Source organism: Artibeus jamaicensis, unplaced genomic scaffold (assembly GCF_021234435.1).
Source record: "Artibeus jamaicensis isolate MK-2021 breed Jamaican fruit bat unplaced genomic scaffold, CSHL_Jam_final scaffold_847, whole genome shotgun sequence".
In the NCBI taxonomy this organism is placed as follows: Eukaryota; Metazoa; Chordata; class Mammalia; order Chiroptera; family Phyllostomidae; genus Artibeus; species Artibeus jamaicensis.
This window is the reverse complement of record NW_026522057.1, coordinates 14,266,020-14,277,898: the sequence shown is the minus strand read 5'-3', so window position 1 is coordinate 14,277,898 and position 11,879 is coordinate 14,266,020.

Here is an 11,879-nt window from a genome sequence, read left to right as displayed (position 1 = left end):
ATAGTAGTGGCCAGGGGCTGGAGAGAGGGAGGCATGGGGAGTTATTGTTTAATGGGCACAGAGCTTCCTCATGGGAAGAAAAAGTTCTGGAGACAGTGGTGATAATTGCACAACACTGTGAATGTAGTTACTGTCACTGAACTGTACACTTCAAAATGGTGAAAATGGTCCTGACCGGCACAGCTCAGCTGGTTAAGCATCGTTGTGCAAAGCTAAGTCCGGTTCTGGTGGGCATTTGCCTGGGTCACCACAGGCCCTGTCTGTAGTTGGGACGTGTGTGAGAGGCACCCAATTGATGTTTTGCACCCTCTCTTACTCCCTCCCTCTCCCTCTCTCTAAGAGTAGATAAATAATGACTCACACCCCAGCTTGTGGGGTCCAAGGCATTATGGATGAGACACAACAAATTCACACCGTCTACCAAGTCCTGTGGAGGAAAAGGGTCGGTGCAGCTTCTCTCTCAAGAGGAGAAAAGCTTCGGCCCTTGCCTTGACAAGCTTTTATTGCTTTTCTGGGCACATTCCATGATGGTCTTTATTTACTATGCACAGATTCACTTTAGGCGTTTACCTTTTACAGAAAACAAAGGAGAGGGTGCTGCTAATCACATCACAGAAGAAGGATATTTGCAAATGCAAAGGGAAAAGTGGTTGAACTGGTTACACTCATCCTTGGGAGGTTTAGCATAGATTTTAGGAAATTACTTTAAAGATATGCAGTAAATATATTCTGCCTCAATCCAGGGTGAGGGAGTTTTACCAAAAGCAAGCCTCATCCCAGCCTAGGTACAATGCAGGCCTGATTCCCCACAGGAAAACCGATCCATGGGCATGGGTCCTGTGTATCTCTGAGTGGGAACTGGGCCCGTGCCACGCAGAACATTCTCCTATAAAATAAAATTTTTTATAGTGAAAATGGTAAATGTTATGTTATTTGTATTTTATCATGATTTAAAATTTTTTAAATCCACTTTGGCATTTATTGAGTACATACTACATGCTACATACATATATTATCACTGCTAAATGCTTAATATGCATCATCTCCGAAAGTTTTTGATGGTCACTTTAATCTGCAAGGTCATTTTGCTTCAACTTTATGAACATGCATATTTTAATCAGAATTGTCCCAACATTTATGAAGTTTCATTTATACTCAATTCTCTGATCAATTTTTTCTACAATGAGATTTAGCTATTTGTAATTTTTCCCATTTTTAATTTTTCTGAAATCATTTTTTAAATGTGGATCAGTATTTTTTCTGGGAAAAATATACAATGAGGGTTTAATCCATCATCCAAATTTGATCCACAACAATTTTTACTGATATTTTTACATCTATCGCTATAGTTTTATGGGTGCTCATTATTTCTATTAAGTACAATTTGATTCAGAGGACTTTTTGCAGTTTTCAATGTTGTTTAAGAATTTTACTGGATGGAGTAGCCATTCAGTTTTATATTGTACTGATTTTTTTTACCAGTAATAATCATTATGAATTGGATAATATTGATATAATTATTTTAATACCAGAAAGGTTTTTATATGTGGCAAAACATTCACAACTATTTGTTTGATAATTAATTAAGCTCTTATACCAAGTAGAAGTTGAAACCAATCTTTTGGGAATTTAAACATTGTTTGTAAAATTAAATATTCTTTTTAAAATTTTATTTATTTTTATTGATTATGCCATTACAGTTGTTCTATTTCCCCCTGCATTCCCCTCCACCCTACCCCCCTTCCCCACCATTACCCTCCTTTAGTTTATGACCATGTGTCTCAAGTTCTTTAGATTCTATATTTCCCATACTATTCTTGCCCCCCCATCTATTTTCTATCTACTGTCTATGCTACTTATTTTCTGTACTTTCTCCCCCCTTCTCCTCCTCCCACTCCCCTGTTGCTAACCCTCCTTGAGATCTTCATTTCTATGTTTCCACTCCTGATGTAGCTATCCTTTTAGTTTGCTTTTATTTTAGGTGTGGTTGTTAATAACTGTGAGTTTGTTGTCCTTTCACTGTTCATGTTTCTTAAACTTCTTTTTCTTAGGTAAGTCCCTTTAACATTTCATATAATAAGGGCTTAGCAATGATGAACTCCTTGAATTTGATCTTATCTGAGAAGCACTTTATCTGTCCTTCCATTCTAAATGAAAGTTTTGCTGGATAGAACAATCTTGGATGTAGGTCTTTGGATTTCATGACTTGGAATACTTCTTTACAGCCCCTTCTTGCCTGTAAGCTCTCTTGAGAAATCCGCTGACAGTCTGATGGGGACTCCTTTGTAGGTGACTGTCTCCTTAGCTCTTGCTGCTTCTAGGATTCTCTCCTTCATTTTAATCTTGGCTAATGTAATGATGATGTGCCTTGGTGTGTTCCTTCTTGGATCCAACTTCTTTGGGACTCTCTGAGCTTCCTGGATTTTCTGGAAGTCAAGTTCCTTTGCCAGATTGAGGAAATTCTCCTTTATTACTTGTTCAAAAAAGTTTTCCACTTGTGGCTGTTCCTTTCCCCCTTCTGGTACCCCTATAATTCGAATTTTGGAGCGTTTAAAGATGTCCTGGAGGTTCCTAAGACTCTTCTCATTTATTTGAATTCTTGCTTCTTGACTCTTTTCTGTTTGGCCATTATTTGCTTTCTTCTGGTCCACTCCAGTAATTTGAGTCCCAGTTTCCTTTTCATCGCTATTGGTTTCCTGTGCAATTCCATTAATTTCAATTAGTTTTGCCTTCATATGTTTCTCTAATTCGTGGCTATAATCAAACAGTTCTGCGAGCATCCTGATCACCAGTGTTTTAAACTGTGCGTCTGAGAGTTTTGCTATTTCTTCATCGCTTAGATTTATAGGCTCCGGGGCTTTGAGATCTTCTTGAGCCATTTTTGGTCTGTTCGTGCCGGTTAAGTATGAGGAGCGGAGCCTTGGACTCCCAGGTCGCTGGGTTGTGATGCTGTATGTGGAGGCGGGGTCAGAGCAGGGAAATGGCAGCGCCCTCTGCTGCCACTTGCCGCTGGGGCCTGCTGGGTCCTGCCTAATCGCCCACTCCCTCACTTGTCTATCTGTGCACGAATGCACGACCACAGTCAACCCGCAGCCCTGCTCCCTCGCTGTTTCCCCACGGTCGTTTGCTGGGTCGCTCACTAGGTCCAACCCTGCGCCTGGGTTCCACGTGCCTGAGTCTGTCTGACCGAGTTTTCCTGTGCAACCCCGCTCCGCCAGCTGCTGGTTTCGCCCCTCTTACCGATCAGGCTGAAGAATTTGTTGTTATCAGACTTCCGAAAAGTTCAATTTTCTGTGTTCTGGCTTTGTTTTCTGTTGCTAATATTTAGTTGTCTCTAAACTTGGTTGTGTGAGAAAGCACGGCGTCTCCACCTATCCTCCATCTTGGCGGAAGTCCTTCGTAAAATTAAATATTCTTAACATTTTAAACTGGAACTAAAGTTTTGTTATGCCAATTCTTATGAATACTTCAACTATCTTAACAAGCAAACAGAACACAAAATAGATAGTTAATTGTGAAGCTAATGACTTTTAAGCGTCAGAGCACCTCACTTGCACAACATCTTCTAAAGCCCCTTCTTTTGTCTAGATACATATTTACTTTCATTCCTTACTTTGAATTTTTTTCTTTAAATAGAGCCACACAAATTATATAATCTTCAAGTCCCACAGAATCGAGCGTCCTACCCCTGCCTCCTTGGAGCATTGTTTTATTTTATTTTTTTATTGTTCTTAGGGTTCTGTAATATGACTTTGAGTCCTTCCTGGGCTTTCAAAAATCCAATCACACTGAAAAGAAAAAGGGATGTCATATCAGTCTACTTGACATTGAATCTGGGTCTTCAACAGATTTTTGGTCAGAACTCAAGACTTGCTTGTGTGGTCCGAAGGGATTTTCATCAGCCCACAGATGACCAGGCTGAGCTTCCTTTTTGTGATGTTTACAAGACTTTTAGAATCATATCTGTCTCATAGGTCTTAATTTTTGCAACCTAACATCTTTCCTCAAAGTCATGGGCTTTCAGTCTCACTTGTCAGCATTATATAACCTAATGTCCACTACATTGATGGGGACTTTTGCAAGTTTGAAAATTTATTTATTTCTATTAACACATTATTTTGTTATATTCATAGGGCCACATGAAGGCTTCACTTCCCAGAAGAGGAGGAATAGTCTGTGGAGTTAGCAAGACTCTAGGATGGTTGGCTAGTTAGTTCAAGGAGTGCACTGCTGTCCTCACCTTCTACTCAGTTTTTGTGTGAGAGAAGCCCCGCCCATCCACCCTTCCTGTTCTGCCCGTGGTTCCGTCAGCTGGGACTCTCTGACTTCTCATGGGTCTGTGAGTTGCTTCCATACCCAGGTGGAAACAAGTGTGTATGCACCCTTTGTAAACAGACATCTAATCAATAAAAGAAGCAAAGTACCTGAAGCTAATATGAAATAATATTGAATGTAAATGCTAATTGGAAAAAAATATATATAAAAAAGAAGCAAAGTACTTGTACATATTAATATTACTTATTAAAATAAAAAAGTTAAACATACTCTGTAACAGTCACTATTTTGGGGTGTTTCAACTACCTTTCTGTGCTCCTTTTCTATTTGGATTGTCATCACAATTTCATGGCCTTTCACAGATTCTATTTGTTCCACTAACTATAACAATGACAATAATATAATCATTGTTATGCTATTTTGATGCTGCATTCGTCACTTCTTGCCCAGGGAAAGGTTGGTTCCTTTGTCCTATCAATACTGCTGATGTTCTTTAAAGCCTTCTGGCTTTGGCCACCTGAGGATGCTTTCCTCCCATCCGGTGTGGTTCCTTCCTTTTCCCAAGATGTGAACTCGGTGCCCTTCCTTTGTGCGGAGAGCGGTCGATGGGCAGGGGGATGCTGCTCTGGGAGGCCACTTAGTAATCGCTCAGCAAAGAAAACACTTATTTTTTAAGGTTAGGAGTTTATATTTATTTTCCCAATTATGATGGCATGTTACTGTACATTTGTTACACTGACAAATACACTGTGGATAGTTTTTTAATATCCACAGGAGTAAAGGGCATAAGCTTGGCAAAGACGTAGGATTCTGGGTGTGCCTCTGGGTCAGGAGCGAACGATCGAAAGGTCCTGCTTTATTCACGTAATCTTCACTTAATTCATTTACACCCAAATGAGGTACACACTACTCTCATCCCCATTTTACCAATGAGGAAACTGGGCTTCCAGCCCTTAACCACGACACCTTGTCCTTCACCGTGTCTCCTTTTTGCCCACCCTTCCCCCCTGTCAGCACATCTTCACCTCCAAACACTCAGCACTTTGATGCTGTCGTCCCGTCATACTAACAGAGGTGAAAGGCCTTATACCCACTTTTCTAAACAATATTTGCAATTTTAAAGCGTGTCCCAGAAAGAAGAGAAAGTGTGCCCAGGAGGGCAGACGGTAAGAGAGGGACCCACAAGGGGTGACAGTGCCCAATCTGAGTGTCAGGTGAAGAACTTTGGACTTTTCCCCATAGCCATGGGGAGCCACTGAAGGTTTGGGAGCAGGGCAGTTACTTGGTCACTTCTGAGTTTGGGGATGATCTTGCTGGCAGAGTGAGGGAGTTCAGACAGGCCAGGGACCACCCAAGACTGGAGACTGGGTGGTCTGTTGGGAGGCTGGAGACGTAGTGAAGGTAGCAATGGTGTGGGCCTGAACCAAGGCAGAGGGAGCGGGAAAGGAGGGGGAGGTAAAGCAGAGGTCGCAGCAAAGGGGAAGGTTGAAGGTGTCTTCATTCATTTTTTTATTTATCCAGTCAGTCTTCTTTACTCTACCAAACATTTATTCCAAAAATATATTTAATGCCTATTAATTGCTAGGAGCTACACTAACCCTGAACCTACTCTAGCTTTGACTATGGGTGACAAGAAGAAAGAGGAGTGCCTGAATTTGAGAGCAGAAGCAGGCTTCTTCGGTTAATATTCGGCCATGATGAGTTTGCTGTTTAGGGCCAATTCAGAATTTCTCTCTGGGGTCTTTAAGGATCAACCATTAAAAACAGCTTCGCCCCAGCTGAAGTGGTTCAGTGGAGTGAGTGCCGACCTGCAAAACAAAAAGTCCCAGTCAGGGACTAGTTTGATTCCCAGTCAGGGCACATGCATGGGTTGCAGGCCCTGTTCCCCATAGGGGGCACGTGAGAGGCAAACACACATTGATGTTTCTCTCCCACTCTTCCTCCTTCCCTTCCCCTCTCTCTAAAAATAAATAAATAAAATCTTTAAAAAATAGAATAAAATAAGACAGCCCAGCTTTGAGAAGGCACACACATTATGTGGTATAATTTAAGGCCTCTCAGGTTTCATCACTGACATTTATTTTTTTGGATTGGTCACTGCTGCTGCAAACCAGGAGGGACTGGTTTGCAAATTCAAGCAATTATTCTGTGATCTTTTCACTCCTTTGCTCCAGAGCCTTTAGTGGTTCCCTGTGACCTATAGGAAAAAGTTCGAGATCCTTAGAATGGCTTCCAAACTGTGCACTAGCGTGGTTATGATTTTATATTTATCTGTGTGAGTCTTATTAAAGCTTATTTCTCTCACCAAACTATAAACTATTTTTGTTTATAATTGTATCTCTGGCACCTAGCACATAGAGGCTGCTTAATAAAAATCTGTTGAATGAACCAATAAATGAGTGAAAGCAAAAGGCCAATGTATCTTTACTTGAGAGTGACTGGACTAGATGTCGACATTCATGGGGTCTACTGTGGTCCCATTCTTGACTTTCTTGGACTAAGCCCTTTGTGGACTTGAACCCCAGGCCAACCTCAGCAGCAGCCTGGCTTCCCAGAGGCTCTGAGACTAGGAATGGACAAAGATCACAGCACTTAGGGGCTGCCCCCGACTCTCCCCAGGGCTTTGCGGCCAGGGTGTTTGTTTCATGTGGCTGCTGAGGTGACAGGCTGGAAGGGCTGAAGCAAAATCATGACGAATGCTCACTTCTCATAGCTTTCAGACAATGTGCTTTTCTCTCAGAGCAACAGGGATTTCCTGGCGATTACAGTTACCACGAGTCAAATAAGTGCAATCTGAAGGAGGGACTGGTTTGCACGTAAGGAGGCAAGCCACAACGATTTGGAGTTCTCTGTCTCACTTACGTCTTCCAGAAAACCCAGCACGGATGGGTTCAGTGGGTCAGGCTGGGCCCAGGAAGAAGCCACTGTCATGTAGGTAGCAAAATCCTGGCAGAGGGCTGAGTAGGGGCTGAAATGCCGCCTGGCTCCACTCTGAGCCCTGGCTGTGTCTGTCTGGGATGTGGAGGCACCTTTTCTAACTCACACAAAGGCCTAGAGAGGAGAGAGGCCGAGAGAGGAGCCTTTTTCTACTTGCACAGACATACCTCATGGGTCAACAGTGGCGATGGTGATGGGAGGGCCTTCTGGGGACACCGACCCAAAAGCCGGTGTATTTAAAAGAAATCTTTGCATTCAGACAAAAGCTGAGTGGCACTCCGTCAAAGGGTTTACAAGGTAAACTCCCTCAAGGGGTTTACCAGGAGCACCTAAGCCCCCTCGAAGCTCCTCCCCTTGTTCCAATTTCTAGCCTAATTGTTGCCAACTCCGTCTTCAGCCCTCAGGGAGTCACCTGCCTAGACTTCTTGCCTGTCCTCCTTCCCACCAGTCTCCTGGGTTACCTTCCAAGCCTACCTCTAGGTGCTGTACATATCTTGGAGTGGTTATGAATTAGGCCATAGGCTCAGGTGCCAGAACAGTCACACTGCCTTATTTTCGTTAAATCAGCAGCAGCTGGTCTCTGAGCCCTTTTGCTCTGAGCTGGCAGAACATCAGTCGTGGTGATTCTGACGCCCTCCCTGTCCTTGGGGTGACTCATCGCCCTGAACATGGACAGGGCTTTAGTCTTCGGTTGTCTGCGGGCCCTGCTGGTAGACTCCTCGAGGAAGCAGGTGCAGTTCCAAGGGGCTGGAGGTTCTGCTGCCGCTCAGACCCCCGGGGTGTGGCCATGTAGTGAGCTTCTCTCCTGCCGAATCTAAGCTCCATGAGAGCAGAGTTGTGGTTTGTTTGTTTTTTAAAGATTTTATTTATTTATTTTTAGAGAGATGGGGAAGAGAGGGAGTGAAACATTAATGTGTGGTTGCCTCTAGCACACCCCATACTGGGGATATGACCTGCAACCCAGGCATGTGCCCTGCCTGGGAGTCAAACTGGCGATGGTTTGGTTCACAGGCCTGTGCTCAATCCACTCAGCTACATCGGTCAGGGCCTGAGAGTTGTTTTAGTTCATCACTGTGTCCCCAGAGCCCAGAAGCTAATAGACATTTAATACTTATTGAGCACAAGTACATGTTCGAGGACTTCACGTCTGAACTGCAGATATGTTCCCTCCTGGAGACAGCCTGGATACGTCTGGAACCCCGTAAACCTCTGTCTGCCATCCTGGCTGGGCCAGTCTCCCCGCTCTTCCAGGTGCTTCCCTACCCCCACCCCACCACCATCTGCTCTAGGAGGTCAGGGTGAGGCAGGTTAGTAAGAAGCTAGAAAAAGTCCTGGGCAAGTGGAATGGGGAAACTGAGAGAAGACAAAAGAACAGGCCAAACAGTGAGTAACTCACAGCCAGCTGGTGAATGGTAAGAACTTATTCTCCCTAACCAAGGACACTTGAGAGTGAACGGTTTATACCCCTCCTCCTTAACCAAAGAATGCATAGCTTAAACCTCCCCAGTCTGGGAAATAGAGAACAGAGACACAATGTCATTTGTGCCACCTAAACCCAAGGACAGATAGTGTCAGGGGAACAAATAACAAAAACCCCATTAAAAGCCAGATAGACTCAAGAAGAATAATCCTGGCACCCTCTGCCAGACCAGCCTGATCCCAGGCTGTACCCAGAATTCCTTCCCATCCGAAATACCACCATCTGGGAAATGAAGGCAGCCACAGCGTGATCACCCAGGCATCCTTCAGGAAGAAAACCAGAGAGCCAGAGCCCCTGAGAGTCCTTCTTTTATTTCACATCATCTGGTCCATAATTCCATGTGGTTTAGAGGTATTCAGCTTCTCAGCCAATCCCATCCTAGATGGTTGCCTCTGGCAAACTCCTCCGCACCAGAGTTGCCCTCCTGTGGCCCCCCTTCAACCCCTCTCCAGGGATCCGATCAGATCTCTCTCTATCCAGCTGACAGCAGCCCCACTTTGGCTCACTCCTGTTACTTCGTCCACCCCCAGTCTTTCCCTTGTTTCACTGTCCCCAGCCTTAATGAATGTATTCTCAAAATCACTTGGACTCATACTGTGAAATCTTTCCTACACGAAGTCAAGAACCCACACACTACAGGCAGGCCTACTCCAGGCTGTCCAGTAACAAAAGGACAAAAGCCTGGAGGTGGCTTCTTCAAAGAGTTATAAACAAATAAAAAATAAAAAACAAAAATCCTTACCTGGCGTTGCTCAGTGGGTTGGGCTTTGTCCCGCAAACCGAAAGTGAAAGGCTAAATAAAGCCAGCGCTGTTAGCCATCCTGGCACCGTTTGCCAAGTAGGCCTATGACCTTATTAAATACGGCTGCCATTTTACTCTTCTGAGCTTCTGTCCCCAAGACTGGAAATTACTGGAAAGCCAGAACAGTCCGTGACTAAGCGACCCTACAGCCACCGGCAGAAGATAACATTTGCAGTTTATGCAAAACCAACAGCAACCTCCTGTGTTGCAAGGCCCCTAAAAGCCCAGGGCCACATAACAGTGACTTCCTCCCACCCTTTTATAATCCAATTACAGTCCAGTAAAAACTCAAAGCCTCTACATGTTGCTGCTGGTGCCCCTTTCCACTCTTGAAAAGTGAATAAAAACTTTGCTGTCTACCTTTTCTTCTCTTTGTGAGTTCTTTCACAATCCGTGTTGTTGACTACCCCAGCAGAATGGTAGACTGCTTCGTTCCTGGTCGGGACACGTGCCTGGGTTACAGACCAGGTCCCTGGTTGTGAAGGTGTGAGGGGCGACCAACTCCTGTATCTCTAGCACATCCATGTTTCCCTCCCTCTCTTTCTCTCTCCCTTCCCCTCTCTCTAAAAATAAATAAAAATAAAAAATCTTAAAAAGAACCTGTTGCCGATCTCCTGGCCACATCCTACTTGAGGGAAGGAATCTTTGCTACCTGCTTAGAGCAGGGTTTAAAAAATACAGAGAACACAAATGAACACTTCAGCCAATTCCCCAGGCACAGTCTGTTTGATTCCTCCCCAGTCCCAGTTACTAATTCCCTAGAGTAGACCCTAGACAAGGACTTCTCTGCCTGAGCTTCCTTTCTGGTATCCCCCAAACCCATCTCCCACAGCTTCAGTGCAGTCTTCCTAAGGTGGTTTGTGTCTCTCCCCGGGTTAAGATGCTTCCATGGCTCCCCAGAGGTCTCAGCTCAACAACTGAGCATGGCCTGGCTTCTGCCTGCTTCCCTGGCTCAGGACCCCATGCCCCGATACCACACAACAAAGCTCCTTGGGACGTTTCAGCATCTCTGTCTTACCAAAGCTGCCTCTTCTGCTTGGGACACCCACCTCCCCATATTCCCCTTCTTCTAGGTAACTCCAACTGTACATTAAGGCAAACCATGCAAGTACATGCCTGATGATATAAAATAACAGGAAGGACACAAGAGCACCTGAGAAGTCTTTCTTGAAAAAAAAAATCAAACCTAGATGTCATCAAACCTTTAGCTCTAACTACCAATTTATAGGAAATATGGGGGATGGAGGAACATGTTAAATGACACCACCAAAAAGCAATCAGCCAAATCCTCCAGAATGCGGGAAATTCCACAGGACAAATGACCTGGTTCCTTTGGCAAAGAGCAAAGAGAAAAGGGGGTGGGGGATAGGTCTACAAATTACAAGAGACTTAAGAGACACACCAGCAGAACGTAGTTCTAGTTTGGACCTAGTTTGGATCTTGATTGGAATAAAGCAGCTTTAAAAATATTATGAGATCATCAGAAAAATGTAAATACTGACCACATATTTACCAGTGATAGTTAGGAATTACTATTATTTCTTTAAATGCGATCAGGGTGTTATCATTGTATTGGGAAAAAGAGTCTTTACCGTTTAGAGATATATACTGAAGTGTTTACTGGCAAAATAATATGATCTCTGGAATTTGCTTTAAAAGAATCCAGTGGGGTTGGGTGTAGATAAAGTCAGGTTGGCTGTAAACTCATACTTGCTGTAGCTGAAAGATGGGTGCTCTGGGGTTTTTTACACTATTCCCTACTTCTATTTATTCCTGACACCTTTTTTTTAAAGATTTTATTTATTTATTTTCAGAGAGAGGGAAAGAGAGGGAGAAAGAGAGGGAGAGAAACATCAGTGTGTGGCTGCTTATCATGCACCCACCCCCCCTACTGGGGACCTGGCCCACAATCCAGGCATGTGCCCTGACTGGGAATTGAACCTGTGACCTGAAAGGTCACAGGCCAGTGCTCAATTCACAGAGCCACACCAGCCAGGGCCTATTTTTGATATTTTCTTTTTTTATTTAAATCATTTATTATTTTTCAATTAGAGTTCACATACAATGTTATATTAGTTACAGGTGTACATCCCAGTGATTAGATGTCATATAATTTACTAAGTGATCATCTCGATAAATCTAGTACCTCCCTATCTCGAGGGCAGAGGCTGCCCTGGGTCCCCCCATCTCCCTGGGACATGGTTCTCGGCACGAATGAATGAATGTCTCTTAGTCTTGGTTCATCTGTGGTTGAGCAGCTGTAGCCCCCACGAGCAGTTAAGTTCCTTTTATGGCAAAGATCTGTCACATTATACAGGCTTGTTCTGCGGGAGAGGCACCATAAAAACTCCAGGCGTTAACAACATTTGCCTCTCAGTGATGGGT